This window comes from Gorilla gorilla, chromosome Y (assembly GCF_029281585.2).
Source record: "Gorilla gorilla gorilla isolate KB3781 chromosome Y, NHGRI_mGorGor1-v2.1_pri, whole genome shotgun sequence".
NCBI lineage: Eukaryota > Metazoa > Chordata > Mammalia > Primates > Hominidae > Gorilla > Gorilla gorilla.
The window spans coordinates 41,766,780-41,785,971 of NC_073248.2; the positions used below are offsets into that span (position 1 = coordinate 41,766,780).

A 19,192-nucleotide genomic window follows, 5' to 3' on the forward strand; every position below is an offset into this window, starting at 1 on the left:
TGGGGTAGGTAGAATGCAACAGTGAATACATCAGGTCCTGGGCTTTTCTTTAATAGGTGATCTTTTATTGCTGATCTGATTGCTTACCATTAATTTGTTTCTGGGTATCAGTTATGGTATCTCTTTTATGGCTCTGATTTCCTTTATCAGGGGCTCTGTTTTCTTTTGTTGTTTTTTGTTTTTGTTTTTGTTTTTACTTTTGAGTTTAGATTTATGTTTTTCTAATTCCTTCATTGAAACATCAAGTTGTATATTTGATATCTTCTCATAGTTGAAGGCATTTATTGTCATAACTTCCCTCTTAAAACTGCTTTGGTTGAATCTCATAGGTTTTGGTGTGTTGTGTTTCTATTTTTGTCTCAAGAAATATGGTGTTTTCTCTTTAATGTCCTCACTGACTCATTGGTTATTCAGGAGCATGTTGTTTAATTTTGATGTACTTATGAATTAGTGATTTCAGAAGAGATACTTGATGTGAGTTTGATCTTTCCAAATTCATTAAGATGTGATTTTTTACCTAATGTATGACATATCCTGAAAGATATCTCATGTATGCAGTGGAGAAGAATATTTATTCTATAGCTCTTGGACGGATAGTTCAGTAACTGTTTTTAGCATTTTCACTACATGGCATTTTCATCCAATGTTTACTTATTAAATGCTGTCTGCATTATCTATTCATTGCTGAAAGTAAGGTGCTGAATTTTTCTAATATTATCTTGCATTTTTTTCTTCCTTTGGATCTATTAACATTTGTATTATATATATGCATATATTACTTATATGGATGTATTCCTGTTATAATATGTTATTTTTTTTCTGCTGCTTAATTCTGTATCCTCTCTTTGCCTTTGATGATTGGTGGTTTGATTACATTAAGTCATAGGGATATGTTTATTGAAATTGAATGTGATTGTAAGCCTTCGAGATTCCTACAGCAGAATATTTATATTTTATTTAAGTTTGAAAAGGCTTCTGTTATTATTTCTCCAAATAAGCTTTCTACTCTTTTTTTACACTTTTTTTTTTTGGAGATGGAGGTTTGCTCTTGTCTCGCAGGTTGGAGTGCAATGGTGTGATTGTGGCTCACTGCAACATCCACTTACTGGGTTCCAGTGATTCTCCAGAGTTTCAGTGATTCTCCTGACTCAGGTTTCTGAGTAGCTGGGATTACAGATGTCCACCAATACACCAGGCTAATTTTTGTATTATAATAGATAAACCGTTTCACCATATCGTCCAGGATACTCTCAAGCTCCTGACAACATATGATCCACCCGCCTTGGCCCCCCAAAGTGCTGAGGATACAGGCATGAGCCATCACACCCAGCTCTACTACACTCTTGAATGCCAGTGTCTGACACATTTGCTCTTTAGATGTTATCCCATTAATCTCATGAATCTTATTTATGTTTTATCCTATAACTGTATATTTTGAATTGACCTGCCTTTGAGTTTTGCTGCTTGACCACTTCTATTGTCACTGCTGTCAGTTGCATTTTTTGTTTTGTTGTGTTTTATTCTTCAAGATTTCTGTTTGTTTTCTCCTCCCATTTTTAATCTCTCATGTAAGTTTCTCTGATAAATTTCAAAATTCTTTGTGTTTTGCTGAAGTTCGCTGCATTGTCTTAAAACAAGTATTTTGAATTCCTTGTCAGGCCATGTGTCCATGCCCATATCTTTTGAGTCAGTCACCACCAGCGCTTCATTTTGACCACTTGATGCCATCATGTTTCTCTCATTGATCCTAATGCTTGTGACTATGCATCAATGTCTGTGCAGTGATGTAGGTGCCTAATGCAGTGTCTGTAGTTTGTCTTTGTTTGGAAGCTTTCTTCCACAGTAAGGCTGTCCAGAGATTCAGGGCAAGGAGAAGAAGGAAATTAAGGTCTTTAAGCCTATGATAGCTTCAGCCCTGGTAGCATGAGGGGAAACATTAATGAGCAGACTTTCATGGCTGGAGTAATTTGACTGACAAAGTCGACTCAGTGCCAGGTTGCACCTGTATCACACAGTTGAGCACTGGGTGCATTCGAGGCCTGTAGCTTCCATGGTCTGCCCTCTGACCTTTATTCAGTGCCTGAGGTTACTGTAGTCAATCAGTGGGAATATTGACTGGAACTCAGCTCCATTCTGCGGAGGTCATAGTTTCTAATCTGTTGCCGGGATTGGTCTACATGATTACCCCTGGGTATCAACCTCCCAAAGTGCTGGGGTAAGGGGACAGTCAAATAAAAGTCCCAAGGCAAAATGTACTATGCCTACTTCCTTTGTCCGAGTGAGCCTCCCACCTCCACCTCCTGAATAGTTGAGACTACAGGAATGTGCCACCATGCCTGGCTAACATTTTTGGTGTTTTCTTGTTGTTTTTGTTGGGCTCAAGTGATCTACTCACCTCAGCCTGCTAAAGTGCTAGGGTTACAGGTATGAGTCACTACACCCAGCTAAAACTGACTTTCTAAAATTTAACTTTTAGATCATTTCTTTTTATTCAGTCTTATTTCTCATAAATGCAGTTAAGAATTTTGTTGCTTTAGAGTTTCCCTTTTGGTATCCCTGAAGGAATAAATGGACTCTCGATATTCATTTTCTAAATGGTTTTAGAAAATGAATAATTACTTTAGATGAGTAAAGACTATTTGGCCTCTTTTTGTTTTCCGGCTTCATTTCATTGTGTATGAAGACTGTATTATTTTAACCCTGCTGTATATGTGAAATGAATTTTTACTCTTTCAACTGAATGTAGTAGAAGATTGTTTAAACTGATTATTCAACTACTACATAATTTTGATTTTCTTCCTTGTACATATTAGTCTAATTACTGGGATAACAATGTCAAAATTAAACTAATTTTCCTATTAAAAACTTTCTGATAAAATTACCTCAGTACACACAAACAAAAACATGCCCACACATATGACTTAATTTCTAAAACTTTTAACTTTTCTGCTTCTCTAGTACCTTGTATTCCATCACTCAGCAAAATCTGGCAGCTCCACATCCAGAATTTACTTGAACTCCACAGCTTATTTCCAATTTCCTGTTATCATCATAGTCTAAAACACAGTTTATATCGCATTCACCTCCTATTTTACACCATAATTTCCTACTTTACACTCTAACTTTGTATAAAAAAGAAACTACCTTTTCAAGATCTAATTCAGGCAATTTTATTTGTTCTTAATTGAGACTTCTTTCTAGGTGCTGTCACACCTTATAGCATCAGATACGAATGTCTCTATCCAATTTCATGCATTCCAGTTATTTTATTTTGAGGGAGTGTGTATATACATTTATACATTTGGGTATGTGTGTATTCACTTATTCTTTGTTTTTCCCAGGTGTAATATATGTTTTGCATGCATATATTTACTAAATCCCTGATAATCGAAAAATAACAAATCTTTTTTTTTTCTTTTTTGTAAGTAAATTATTTTCTGAAGGAGGTGGGTTGGGAGAAATATATCTTAACATGGCAAGTTTAAAAGAGAAAGTGGTCATTACTAATGAAAATTATTCTCTAACATTTTCATGTTTATCTTTAATAGCATTGCTGATGACATATTCCCTCTTATCAGTTGTGTAGGTGTCATTCACTGCAATATACTGGCCATCCGCACTGACAACGACTTTGCTGCCATTAAGCTACAGGTGATAAAATTCATCTATGTCATCATACGGCATTCGTTGGTGATTATCTCACGTGTAGTGACTCTGACATTTTTCCCTGCATCTCTGAAACAGGGGAGCTTACACTTTCTATTAATCATATATTTTGTAATATTGTTGACACCATGGCTGGAGTCTTGGAAAAGTGGAGCTCATCTTCCTAGCAACACAGAAAATAATTCCAGCATGGTGGGTAAGTATGGATGCTTATCTTAATCATGCTAGTATATGCTGCCATAAATTCTCCTGCTGGTCAGCAGTGAAACTGCAGCTGTCAAATGAGGAATTGATAAAAGAGGTGGGCCATACAATCCTACACTCCAGCTTTAAGTTTTTAGAAAACGTGATAATAATATTGATACTTAGGTTCTTTGGAGGGAACATTTTGCTGAAGCCTTGTGACTCAATAATTGCTGCATAGTTCATCATAACCTACATATTAGCCTTTGGCTTTAAGCTCCTTTTCTGTCAGTATTTGCAACCAAGGTGGTCAGGCAAAGTATTGCCAGGAGATACTGAAAATCATCCAGAAGCACTGTGATATTATGTAAGCATCTGGAGAAAATTCAATTAAAAGAATAAAAGTAAGCAGCTGAGGAATTACTATCACTCGTGGAGAAGCATAGTTTATTTTCAATAAACGAGTATGGAATATCCATATATACTTTCACAGAACAAAGAGTAAAGAGGCTGAGTGTGACTTTCTAAAGATACTCATAAAAAATTATAAACAACAAAATCTTGGAAGTAGTTTCTAATAAAATTGATTTTTCTAATGTGACTATGAATTAATAATTTTTGTTTTCTTAAATATAATTGTACAACTTATTAAACAAAACAAAATGAAAAATCCATCCGGCTACAAAAACGAAGCAGAAAAAATAACCATAATACATTTTTTACCTAGTAGATTTTGGAACCTATACCTTTAATTTAATAAGTGTTTGTAATATACCATATACACTATCAGTGAACATTTTCTTTTCACGCTTTTCCCTCTGTGGTGCAGAAACATTTTAGATTGATGTAATGTGATCCAATTGTTTTTTTGTTGTGCTTTCGTAGTCTGTGCTTTTGGGGTCATAGAATTGACTTTTCAAAAATACAGTTAAATTAAAAATAAGAATTACCACATAATCCAGCTACTGTACTTCCAAATATGTACTCAAAGGATATAAAATTAGCATGGCAATGAGATATCTGCACTTCTATATTCATCTCAACATTATTCATAACAGCCAAGATACGGTAACAACCCAAGCGCACATCAACAGATAAAGTGTGGCACATATACACAATGAGATATACTATACAGCCTTAGAAAAAGGAGGAAGATCTTTTATTTATTTGTGACCAAATGAATGGAATTGGAAGATATTATGCTCAGTGTAATAAGAGAGGCACAGAAAGACAAGTATAGAATGATCACAATTATATGTAAAATCTAAAAAAGTTGAACTCATTCAAACTGTGAATATGCCAGATGTGGTGGCTCATGCCTGTCACTCCAGCACTATGGGACGATGAGGTGGTTGGATCACTTGAGGTCAGAAGTTTGAAGCCACAGTGAGCCATAATTGTGTCACTGTACTCCAGCCTGGGCAATGCAGCAAGGCCCTGACTCTTTCTACAAACACACAAAAAGTAGTCAGAGATTGGAGTGCAGGGTGGTGATGGGAGTGGATAGAGAAGGGGGAGGTGTTCATCAAAGGGTAACAAATTTCAGTGAGACAGGAAGAAGTTCTGGTGATCCTTTGCACCGAATGGTGATCACAGTTAATAAATGTCAACTTAAAAATTGTTTAATAAAAAAGGACAGGCATGGTGACTCATGTCAGAAATCCCTGCACTTTGGCTGGCCATGGAGGGAGGATCAGTAGAGGTCAGGAGTTCAAGACCAGCCTGGCCAATATGATGAAACACTGTCTCTACTGAAAATATAAGAATTAGCCAGGTTTGGTGGCATGCACATCTCACCCCAGCTACTCGAGTGGCTGAGGCAAGAGAAAAACTTGAACTCGAGAGGTGGCAATTGAAATGAGCTGAATTTGCACCAGTGCACTCAAGTCTGGGCAACAGGAGCAAAACTCTATCTCAAAAATAAGAATTGTTTAAAATGTAGAATTTATATATTCTTACCACAAAGAAAGAAATGGTATGTATGTGAGGTAATGGATATGGTAACTAGCCCAATATAATTCTTCTGCAATATATACATGAATTATAAAATCACTTTGTGTCCCATAAATATTTATGTTTGTTAATTTAAAATACAAATTTTAAAAGAATGAATTACAGTTAAAATAAATTTGGCTTAATATACATAGACAGTAATATATGCTAATGTTTTCTTCTATTTTGAATATTTGGCTTCTGCTATTTCTTGAGGAAACAAACACCATGGGAAGGGATGAAGAACACTAAAGCTTAATGTTGTATAATTTACATTATTTTGTTGTTGGTGGTTTTTCTCCTTTTCTTTTTCTACCAAAGTAATGGTGACAACTTTCTTACTCACACTTTCTTTTGTGTTGCCTTCTCCTGAGAAATCACCACCAAAAATAAAACTTGTGTAGATTTGTGTATATTTTTTACTGCTCCTTGTTATGACCCTCTTCGCGTTTGCTTTGGATTTCCCAGCTTCTTAAAACACTGGTTTGCTTATTATTTGTCGTCTCCTTGTACCATTACTTCTTCACTCTACCTGCAGGATCATTTCTTTTTATTTTAGTTTAGTTTAATTTTTTTGAGAGAGAGTCTCTGGCACAATCTTGGCTCAATGCAACCTTGGCCTCTCGGATTCAGGTGATTCTCCTGCCTCAGCCTCCTGAGTATCTGATATTACAGGCATGCACTACCACGCTTGGCTAGTTTTAGAATTTTTAATTGTGATGGGGTTTCACCGTGTTGCCAAGGCTGGTCTCAGAATGACCTCAGATGATCTCCCCTCAGCCTCCCAAAGTGCTGCAACTACAGGTGTGAGATGCCACACCCCATTTGATCATTTTCTTTACTAGATCTACATGCTGCTTGTCTTAGTCCTAGATATGCCACTGTCAACTCATTTATTTATTTTCTGTGCTAGGAAGATTCATGGAAAGAGTTGCCTGTGACAAGGTTTAATTTTATTTTTCTTAACTCTCCTTTCTTCAGGCATTTACCCTGTTTTTGGAATCATATCTTATACTTGCCACTAAATCCCATATATCACTTGTCTATTGCATATTACTCAAACAGTCATGTGTATCTGTAAAACTGATTCACACCCTCATTCTTGAAATACCATTTTGCTTTGGATTACATGACTCAACTTTCATCTGATTTCTCTGTTTAATTGTCAGTGTGTTTGGTTTCATTTTATCTCATAGATGTCTGCTTGTTAGACCACTAATGTAACTGCACCGAATACCTCTTTCTCCTTCCCTTTCTCCTTTCCCTTTTCCCTTCCCTTTTCCTTTTCTTTCCTTTTCTTTTTTTTAAGAAAGTGTTCTGTTACCCAGTCTGGAGTGCAGTAGTGAGACCTTGACTGACTACAGCCTTTCAAATTGCTGGGCTTAAGCAATTTTCCTGCATTGGTCTCCTCAGTAGCTGAGATTACAGATGCACACCACCACACCTGGCTTTTTGTTGATGTTGTTTTGAGACAAAAGCCTCTTAAGTTTTAAACCTGTAGTAAAGGAATTCAACCAGTGGTATGATCTCTGAATTTCTATACATTGTGTTTTTTTTCTCTTACGAGTCACCCAAGACTAAGACAGATAAATTTAAAACTTCCCCTGAACTTCTTTACATTTTCTACATGCCTCTCTCTTCCATCATTTTTTGTCCCAAAGTCCATCACCTATATAACATAGAAACTGGGGATATTCCAAATCCAATTATTTTCCCTCATCTCTTTCATATTTTATCTATAATAACTTTTTTATTATCTACCACCTACAAATGTTTTTTTTTCTTGTTGCTGTTTATGTATTAAAGGTGAGGTCATCATTTATTGTTCCCTAAATGATAGTATCAACATCTTAATTTACTTCCTTCTTCTGTGTTACCTTGTTCAATTTATTTTTCATTGAGGGTCTAGAATTATTCTACTTTTCAATGAATAAAACACATCTCTTTTCTTTTCATTTCTACTCTTGTTCCTTTCTGCTTTACTATTAACCATTACTTTATGAAGTGAGGAGCCATTTCAGTGTTATTTACTATTATATCCACCATTTTAAGCTAAAATTCTGAGATATAATAATCTCTAAGTGTTTAATATTATAATAAATAATACAACTTTCTAATTTCAGTATTAAGTTTTTGAATACTTAGTCTATGTAGTATTTATGAAACAATATTTTAGTTGACTTGCAGATAAGCTTATGTTACTTTTTCACTCACTCCTTTCATTTCTATCCATCCTAGCTATAAGACATTTAGAGGTGTGAACTTGACATATGCTTCTCTATACTTGAGAGCCTGTTGAAGTTATATGAATAAAGAAATGTACCTTGACCATTTAATTCATATATATAAATATGAATGTTTAATATTTAAAATTTATTTAAATGTTTTTATTACTTAAATGTACTATTACAGTTATTATTTACATTTTTTATTATTCAAAACTCAATACAGGAAACAAATGTGGAAAAATCCCAAGTAATTCATTATTTATCTTTCCTTTTATTGTAGAGGTCACAAGCTTTCTCCTTACTGGTTAGGGACATATTTCCAGAACAGTTGTAACATTTCACTTCTCATTTCCTAGTGAAATCTGAGGAGTATCTTTTGAACTCTATGATGATATTCCTACAACTACCTAGTGTAATTATCTCTTCTTAGGAGGGTATGATTCTACAAGAAGAATATGATAATGTCCTAAAATACCACCCTTACATTTAATTATATAAAACACCACTAATGTAATAATAATATATGAGCTGACGTTATGTAGTCTATTTAGAGAGTTAATTTTATGCTCAAATACTTTAGTTAGAGACTGTGAGGTTAAACTGGCCCAAGATGGAACTTAATTATTTCTAACAAGTACCATGCTGTGGTGAAATGAAAACTGAACCCTTAATGATTTGGAAAACAATAAAGTCATATCACTTAAAAGTTGCTAACAAAAACATATATTTCTTAACTATTACTTATTACATGAAAGACAGAATGGCTTTCATGATAATGATGGAAGCAGTGTCAAATAAAATCTTACAAAACAGTCTAGACACGATGGCTCATGACTGCAATCCCAGCACTTTGGGAGGCTGAGGCAGGTGGATGACTTGAGGTCAAGAGTTTGAGAGAAGCCTGGCCAACATGGTGAAGCCCGCTCTCTACTAAAAATAAGAACATTAGCTAGGCGTGGGAGTGCATGCCTGTAATCCCAGCTACTTAGGAAGCTGAGACAAGAGAATCCCTTGAACCTGGAAGGCAGAGGCTGCAGGGAGCCGAGATCGCACCACTGCACTCTGGCCTGGGTGACAGAGTGAGACTCCATCTCAAAAAAAACCTCTCTGAACATTAAAAAGCAAGGTAGATTTAATCAACTTTCTATTTTATGCTGTCATTAAGGTTAATTGGGTTAAAAGTGAAGAGATATAAGGAATAGAAAACAACCTCAGACTTGATTTTTGGAGCTCTGGAATCTAATAACGTCACTCAAGGGTGTGTTTAATGAAGAAAGACCTGACCTCTAAGTTTGGGCAAGACAGTATGCGGCATTTTAACTGTCCATCATTACCCACTCCACGGCTTCATGGAAACTGTGAAGAAGATTAAATTCTAGATGCAGATTTTGATGCATGTGTGGAAATATGGAGCTTATCTCAAATAATTGCGGTTGTGTGATTTAAAATGTCTGAGGTTCCCTTGGAGATTATTAGTTCAGAGCCTTTAGCCCACTTCAGGGCCTTCTTGGGTGCAGAAGTTGAAAGGCATTTGTGGAAAGGAAATATACTAGTCAGAGCCACCTGTAGCAAGGAATAAGAGTCAGGTCAAGCAGTACGCAAACAAAATGCCTGTAAAGAAGTGGCTGGTGAAGAAAAGTGATGTGGAAAATCAGCTTTGAAAAACTCTCACAGTTTGTTGCTGTTTATGTTGGATTGGGTTTTAAACAGAGACAGAACTTGTCCTGTGGCCCACAGTGGAGTCCTGTGGCAGGATCATGGCCTACTGCAGCGGCAACCTCCTTGGGTTCAAATGATCTTGCCACCTCAGCCTCCTGAGCATCTCACATCTCTGGACTCCACCAATCCTCCCCCCTCAGCATTTCACAGTACAGGCATGGGCCTCCAAAACTAGCTTATTTTTGTATATTTTTTTATACAGAAGAGATCTTTCCATGTTGTCAAGGCTGGTCTTATACTTCTGGGCTCAAGTGATTGGTTCTCCAAGCCTTCCAAATTGGTGGGATTACAGATATGAACCACCACACCCAGGCTCCTACTGGTATATTTAGAAGGATATAAATATGTCCATTTTTGCATGCATGCATGGAGAAGACACCAAAACTTTTCACTTTTCCCTGACTTTTGACTAAATACCAGAGTTCCCGAAAGAGTCCATATGCAAATTCTGGGTAGTTTTTCTTTTCTTTTTCTTTTCCTTTTTTTCTTTTCTTTCCTTGGATTTTTTTTAATGTGTCAAGGACAGTAGATGACCAAAAGGATGACAGAACACAGGTTAAGTGGCCATACCTGACAAAGAATACAGACTACAAAACTAGCTTTAAAGAGTTGTTAAACAAGTACACAACCCACAAACTAAGCAATTGTGGAGGTCAAGAATTTGTTATCTGAATATGCTGAATAATATCCAAAGTGTTCAGCGTTCAACAATAAAATAAAAGACATTCAAAGATAAATGCAAAAAAAGCACATTCAAAGAAAACATAATTAAAAGAAACTATTTCAGAAAGCCCAGGCATGGTACTAACTAGGGAAATATTTCAACTCTCTTCATTTTAATGTTCTCAAAGACCTAAGGGAACCCAGTAGAACAGTGATTCAAAATTGAAAATACCAATAAAGACATACACATTATTTAAAAAATGAAATCAATAATCTGTAACTAGAAAGATTGAATAGCTTGTGTGAGCATGCAAAAAGCGTAATGAGGCAACTTGAAGATGGATTGTTTGATATTATTCAGTGTATGAATCAAAAACAGAAACAAGAATAATGAACAAAACTAAGGTTGCCATGGGATTCTAACAAGAATATCAACATATTCATAATGGGAGTTCCACTGAAAAAAGAGAAACATGGGGGGAAAAAGAATATTTGAATGAACAGTGGCTGAAACTTCACAAATGTGTTGATAGATGGAAATCTACTGATCCAAGTATCTCCAAAGAAAAAAAAACACTCCAGGAAGAATAAAATCAAAGATATCCACACTGAAACACATGCACTGAAATTGACGGAAGACAAAAAAATAGAGAACTTTAAAAGAAGCAAGACAGAAGTAACTGATCACATTCAAGTATCATCCATGATATTAACAGCCAATTTCTCATTAAAAATATGGAGGAAATAAGACACTGTGATGAGATCTTCCAAGTGCTGAAATAAAAAAAAATTAAGTCAATCATAAACTCAATATCTGTCCAAACCAAAATTTAATTTTATGAGCAAGTAAGTCATTTCCAAGAAAACAGAATTAAAGAGAGTACATTACTACTAGATCAGCCTTACAAAACATGATGAAAAAATGTAAGGAATGAAAGTAAAATAGCACCTCATGTGCAAATAAAGAAATAAAGAACATCAATAAAGTAATTACACCAAGAAATAAGAAAGCCAATATTATTGTATATGGGGTTTCTGTGACTTTATTTTTCTACTGGATTTAAATGACAAGAGGAAAGGCACAGTATCTCACAACTGTAATCCCAACCAAGGATGGGGATTTCCTTGAGCCCAGGAGTATGAGACCAGTCAGGGCAACAAAGTGTGACCCTGTCTCTAAAGAAAATGAACAAAATTATCCAGCTGTGGTAGCATACACTTCTGTCCCAGGTACCTGAGGGGCCGAGGTGGAAGGATCCCTTGACCCCAGGAGCTTGAGGCTGTAGTGAACCATATTTAGCCTATGTGACTGAAACCCTGTCTCAATGAAGTAAAATAAAAATTCAATAATAAAATAAAGAAATGACAAAGAATAAAACAATAATTACATATCTGGGTTGTTAGTACATATTGTATAACAAACAATTTTTGACAAAAAAAACATAGAAAGTTAGGGAGAGCAATATGGGAAAATGATTTTTGTATAACGTCAATACTCAGTTATTGTAATTCACACTATATTATTATGAATTTAAGATATTAATTATAATACCATTAAGAGCCAACAAGAAAATAACTGTTCAAATATACTGAAGAGAAATGAAGGAGTCTAAATGGTACCCTAGAAAAACAAACGCAAATATGAACAGTTTTGGAGGAATGAAATATAATAACAACAATAACAAAACTTGTAGAACAAAAAGACAAAAATAGGAAAATAAATTCCTGTCTGCAATTAATTTCAGTCCAAATAAACTCCAGTTAAATGTCAAAGACTGGCAGAATAACTTTTTAAATGTTATAAAAGTGAGGGAAAAAATAAGCAAACAGTAACCAAAATAGAGGTAGAATTATTGGACAAATATCAAAATTGTTTAATTGATCAAGAAGATATAACACTTACATATATACCTAATAACAGATCCTCAGTATATATGAAACAAAAACGAATAGATTTGAGGAGCTAGACAGTTCTGCAATAATAATAATAGTTGAAGATTTCAACACCCCACTTTCCACAATGTGTGAAATGACCAAATCCAAGTTCAATAAGAAAACAAAAGTCTTGAAAAACAGTATAAACCAAATAAGTCTTTCAGACATATACAAAACACTCCACAAGCTGACTACACATTCTTCTAAATTGCATATGTGTTATTCTCTGTGCTATCTTCAGAATAGATTCTATGGTAGGCCACAAAGCAATATTATATCTAATATTACTGAAATCATATATAATGCTTTCTTCAACCACAGTGGAATAAAACTAGAGGCCCATTTTCTTTTTTTTTCTTTATTTCTTTTTTTCTTTCTTTATTTAAAGAAAAATAGATAAATAAGTTGGAGTCTCACTCTGTCACCCAGGCTGGAATTCAGTGGTGTGATCTCAACTTGCCACAACCTTTCATGGTCAAGCAATTCTCCTGCCTCATACACCTGAGTAGCTGGGACTACAGGCACACACCACCATGCTAGGCTAATTTTTCTAGTTTCAGTGGAAACAGAGTTTCACTGTATTGATGAGGCTAGTCTCAAACTACTGACCTCAGGTGATACACCCACTTCGGCCTCTCAGAGTGCTCAGATTATACGCATGACCACCACGCCTGACTGAGATTCATTTCTAAAGACGGAAAAATATATATTGTTTGGAAAATAATAAATACACTCTTCAACAACCTACGGTTAAGTGAAGAATCTGCAAGGAATTAAATAATTTTCACAAATTAAAGAAAAACTAAAACATACTAAAACTTCTGAAATGGGCTAAATCAATGTTGAGAAATATATATGTGTAAACATATAGATAAAAAAGAAGAAATGTAAAATTTGTAACATAAATGTAAACACAAGGAAGCAGAAAAAGTGTAAAGTAGAGGAGAGTACTTTTGTAAAAAATATGGCATGGTAAAGAAGCTGCCATCAATTACCCCCAACCCTAACCCCCTAAGAACACCCACAGAAAAACCAAAACCGAGTATTCAGTGCTGATATTATCACCATCAATAACACAGAGCTCAAAAGTGAGAATGAGGCTACTCCTAGGGTGACAGAGAACTGAAGAAACCAGGCAGAGGGTAAAAAAGTTGGCCTTTTATATTCATGTCACTTGTCCCCTAGTCTGCTGACAACGAAGTGTGAACAAAAAGAAAAAAAAAAAAAAACTCCTCTGACTCTTGGTTATTACACTTAATAAAATAAAGTTGAAGTGGATGGCCAGCTTCCCCATCATTTTGCATTCCCTGGCAGGAGAACTATTCCTGTCTTAACCCAAGGAAGCCTTGTGAGTGACTGAAAAGAGAAAAAAAAAAAACCTGAGGAAAACCAGGGCTGAAGTAGAAAGTCACGACTACTATCTCCAGCCTGGATAGCTCAGTCACAGGAGATGCCAAACCTGAGTGCCTGCACAGCATTACCATAAGGTAGGAGGTATATTGCATAATTTCCTTGATCACAAACCTATAGAGAGCCTTCCCACACTGCTAGGATATCCCCTTCAAAATCTCTTAGATAGGAGACTGGCAGTGTTTCAAAGTTTGTTAGAGCTGAAATAAACCTGGGCTTAAGGCACCATCTACTGCCAAAACAGAGGCACTGACCTGTCCAAAATCTAGCAAACAATACCCCATGATACTTATGTCTTAAAGAAAACTCAAAGCAATTATATACAACAAAATGCAAAATAAGACAGAGAAAACAATAAATGAAATAACTAGTCCTTCAATAAAAAGATATAGATTTATAACCATAAGAAGAAATAATACCAAACAGGAAATTATAACCTCCTTAAATGGACAAAGCATAGACCATTGACCAATGCTAATTAATGAGATGGCTATCAGTGGTTACTGGATCAAAAATTCAAAATATCAGTTTTCAGGAAACTCAGATCTCTAAAACAACACAGAAAAGGAACTGATACACTTCTGAAAGAAACTTTTAAAAATGGACTGAAATTATTTAAAAATAAAAAAGTCCTGGAACTGAGAAATATACTGTCTGAAGTGGAAAATTCAGAAGACTTTCAACAGCAGAATTGATCAACAGAATAAACAATCAGTGAGCTGTAAAATGAGTTATTAGGACCAGGTGTGCAGGCTCAGGCCTGTAATCACAGCACTTTGGGAGGCTGCGATGGGTTGATCACTTGAGTTTGGCAGTTTAAGACCAGTCTGGACATCATGATGAAACCCTATCTCTACTAAGAATACAAAAAATTATCTGCGCATAGTGGCACACACCTGTAATCCCAGCTATTCAGGAGGCTAAGAGAGGAGAATCACCCGAACCTGGGAGGCAGAGGTTGCAGTGATTCAGTGTCGTGCCATTGAACTCCAGCCTGGGAAACACAGAGAGACTTTGTCTAAACTAAACAAAACGAAACAAAAAAGTAAAAGAAAAAAAGAAAAGAAAAGAAAATTAACATAGGTTATTAAGAAATGCACAGAGAACGAAACAGAAAAACAATCAAAAAGAATGAAGAACATTTACCAGAGATACAAAATTACCTTAAATAAGCAAATCTAAGATTTAGCAATATTCAAAAGAATAATAACAACTTTCAAAAATTTGAGAGATATAAATATACAGGTTCAGAAAGATCGGCGACTACAAAAAAGATTAATACCCTATAAAACTACCCCAAAACAAACAAGAACCAAACTCTCGCTCTCAGTTGCCACTGCCAGCTCGCCTACCTTGTTCTTCTGCGGCTTGGCTGTCCCACTCCTCCGCCCACCGCAGTTAAAGAAGAGATCGCTGCGCTCGTCATTGACAATGGCTCTTGCATGTGCAAAGCTGGCTTTGCAGGGGACGACGCTCCCCGAGCCACGTTTCTCTCCATCGTGGGGTGCCCCTGACACCAGGGCGTGATGGTGGACGTGGGCCAGAAGGACTCCTATGTGGACAACGAAGCCCAGAGCAAGTGCAGCATCCTGACGCGGAAGTACCCCATCAAGCATGGCATCATCAGCAACTGGGACAACATGGAGTAGATCTGGCACCACTTCTACAATGACCTGCACGAGGCCCCAGAGTAGCAGCCAGTGCTGCTGACTGAAGACCCCCTGAAACCCAAGGACAACAGAAAGAAGATGACTCAGATTATGTTTGAGACCTTCAACACCCCGGCCATGTACGTGGCCATCCGAGATGTGCCGTCCCTCTATGCCTTTGGGCGCACCATTGGCATTGTCATGGACTCTGGACACAGGGTCACCCATGCGGTGCCCATCTACGAGGGCTACTCCCTTCCCCATGCCATCCTGCATCTGGACCTGGCTGGCTGGGACTTGACCGAGTACCTCATGAAGATCCTCAAGGAGTGAGGCTACAGCTTCACCACCACAGCCCAGTGGGAAATCATGCGCAACATCAAGGAGAAGCTGTGGTAGGTCTTCCTGGACTTCAAGCAGCAGATGGCCACCCCTGCATCCTCCTCTTCTCTGGGGAAGAGCTATGAACAGCCCGATGGCCAGGTCATCACCACTGGCAATGAGTGGTTCCGGTGTCCAGAGGTGCTGTTCCAGCCTTCCTTCCCGTGCATGAAATCTTGCGGCATCCACCAGACCACCTTCAACTCCATCATGAAGTGTGACGTGGACATCTGCAAAGACCTATACACCAATACGGTACTATCCGGCGGCACCACCATGTACCCAGGCATTGCTGACAGGATGCAGAAGGAGATCACTGCCCTGGCGCCCAGCACCATGAAGATTAAGATCATTGCACCCCCAGAGCGAAAGTACTCAGTGTGGATCAGCGGCTCCATCCTGAACCCACTGTTCACCTTCCAGCAGATGTGGATTAGCAAGCAGCAGTATGATGAGTCAGGACCTTCCATCATCCACCACAAATGCTTCTAAATGGATGGAGCAGATGTGTAGCATTTGCTGCATGGGTTAATTCAGAAGCAAAATTTGCCCTTGGCAAATGCATACACCTCATGCTAGCCTCATGAAACTGGAATAAGCCTTTGAAAAGAAATTGTCCTTGAAGCTTCTATCTGATATCAGCACTGGATTGTAGAACTTGTTGCTGATTTTGACCTTGTATTCAAGTTAACTGTTCCCTTTGGTATTTGTTTAATACTGTGTACATATCTTTTGAGTTCTATCTTTAGTGCACATGGCTTGGTCACTTCGTGACTGAGGTAAGAACGTGCTTGTGGAAGACAAGTCTGTGGCTTGGTGAGTCTGCATGGCCAGCAGTCTCTGATCTGTGCAGGGTATTAATGTGTCAGGGCTGCGTGCACTGGGATTTCTCTAGAGGCTGGCAAGGGCCCCTGAACCAGTTGCTTCTGTCCTGCCTGTATGTCAGGGCTGGAAAGTCCAAGCCATAGGACACAGTTTCCTTTCTTAGCTGATGTTTTTTGCCAGAACACCACGGGCTGTCACTTGCCTTGAGTTGGAAGCAGTTTGCATTTACACCTGTAAATGTATTCATCTTTTTAATTTATGTAAAGTTTTTTGTACAAAATTCTCGATTCTTTAAAGGGATGACAACAAATTTTTGTTTTCTACTGTTATGTGAGAACATTAGGCCTCAGCAACATATCATTGTGTAAGGAAAAATAAAAGTGCTGCCAAAAAAAAAAAAAAAAAGAATCAAGCTCTCAAAGGTTGAGAAAGAAAATTCTAAAAGCACTAAGGGAAAGTAAACAAAAAATGGAGGAGCTTGAAATCACTCGGCAAAAGACTTGTCAACAATAGATTTTTAAGGAAGACACAGTATTAAAAGATATAAATTGTGACATCAAAAACATAATTGGAACAGAGGGTAAATGTCTAGAGTTTTTATGTGACAAATGTTGTCAGCTTAAACTAGTTGATTATTAACTATATGATGTTTTCTCTGAGCCTTTGATGACCATCAAAACCTACAGCAGCAACACTAATGATAAAAACAAACGAATCAAAGCTTATCACTACTGAAAATATTTAAATGCTAAACATTTAAAAGCAGTCATGGGAGGAAGAAAGGAAAAAATGATGTGTGACTCAATCAGAAACAGCTAACAAGATAACAGTAGTAACAACTTACTTATCAATAATTATCTTGAATGTAAATGAATTAAATTATGCAATTAAAAGATGTGGAGTGACCAAATGGATTTTAAAAATGGGATTCAACTACATGTTACCTATGAGACCCACTTAATCTTTAAGGACAAACAGGCTGAAAGTGAAGGAATAGAAGAAGATATTGCTACGCAAATGGTAATAAAAAATTAGGAGTGGCTATACTCCTATCTATAAAAGAGATTTCAATTCAAAACCTGTCATAAGACCAAGAGGTCATCATTTAATAATAAAGCAATCAATTCATCAACAGGATATAAAAATTATATATATATACATCCGCACTCAACATTGGAGCACCTAAATATTTAAAGCAAATAGAAATGAAGAAAAAAATGGCAATAAAATAATTGTAGGAAATTTCAGTACCTCAGTTACAACAAGGAATAGATAAACTCAACAGAAAATTAATAAGAAAATGCCAGACTTGAACTGCAGTTTTAACTAAATGAACCCAACAGACATGTACAGAACTTTTCATTGTGTACAGCCAAATATATATTTTGCTGTAACACACATGGAAGATTCTCTAAGATAGACCACATGCTAGGCCATAAAACAAGTCTTAACAAAGTAAGATTGCTAAAAGCATATTTAATATTTTTTCAGACCGTCATGGTAGCAAACCAACAATCAGTAAGAGGAGAAATCTTGGAAAAAAAAGTCACAAATACTGAACCTTTTTTTTTTTTTTTTTTTGAGACAGAGTGGCGCTCTGTTGCCCAGGATGCAGTGCAGTGGCACAATCTCGGCTCACCGCAAGCTCTGCCTCCCGGGTTCATGACATTCTCCTGCCCTAGCCTAGCCTCTGGAGTACCTGGCACTGGAGGTGCCCACCATCACGCCTAGCTAATTTTTCATATTTTTAGTAGAGACAGGGTTTCACTGTGTTAGTCAGGATGGTCTCGATCTCCTGACCTCGTGATCCGCCTGCCTCGGCCTCCCAAAGTGCTGAGATTACAGGCGCGAGCCACCGCCCCCCTGCCAACATGAACATCTTTAAAATATTGCTCCTACATAATAAATTGATGAAACGAAAAATAAAAAGAAAAATTCATAAATATCTTGAGACAAATAATAGTGGAAACACAACACACCTAAACCTATGGTGTGCAGTGAAGCAGCATTATGATGCAAGATTATAGCAATAAATCCACACATTAAAAAAAAACATACAAAATAAGCAACATCTCATTGTATCTAAGAAACTGGAAGGAAAAACAATTAAATTCAAAGTTAGCACAATGAATAAAATAATAATTAAAACAGAAACAAATCAAATAGGGAACATAAACATCTGACAAGAAAAAAAATAAAAGGCAGCCAAATTATAAAGCAATAAGTAAAGTTATCTCTCTTTGTAGATGACAATCTCCTGTATATAAAAACAGCTCAAATATTCTATTTAAGAAAGTGTTAGAACCAATGAATAATTTGGTAATGTCGTTGTACAAATAATTACCTGACTGAAAAAGAATTCAAGAAACTCGTCTGACTTATAAGCATATCAAAGAAATTAAATACTTAAAAAAAGGTAACCAGAAAGTAACAGATCTCTCCATTGAAAACTATGAGACATTGATAAAATCAATTTAAGAAGATAAAAATAAATGGAAAGATTGTCTATGCTTATGGATTGGGAGAGTTAATATTGTTAAA

The 19,192-nt window shown here is 36.6% G+C and overlaps 2 pseudogenes; both read left to right on the plus strand.

Annotated features, from left to right (window-relative positions):
* Positions 1-3,531: 3,531 nt before the first annotated feature.
* Positions 3,532-4,007, plus strand: LOC129530210 (testis-specific XK-related protein, Y-linked-like; annotated as a pseudogene).
* Positions 4,008-15,199: 11,192 nt separating this feature from the next.
* Positions 15,200-16,318, plus strand: LOC101143311 (actin, cytoplasmic 1-like; annotated as a pseudogene).
* Positions 16,319-19,192: the final 2,874 nt, after the last annotated feature.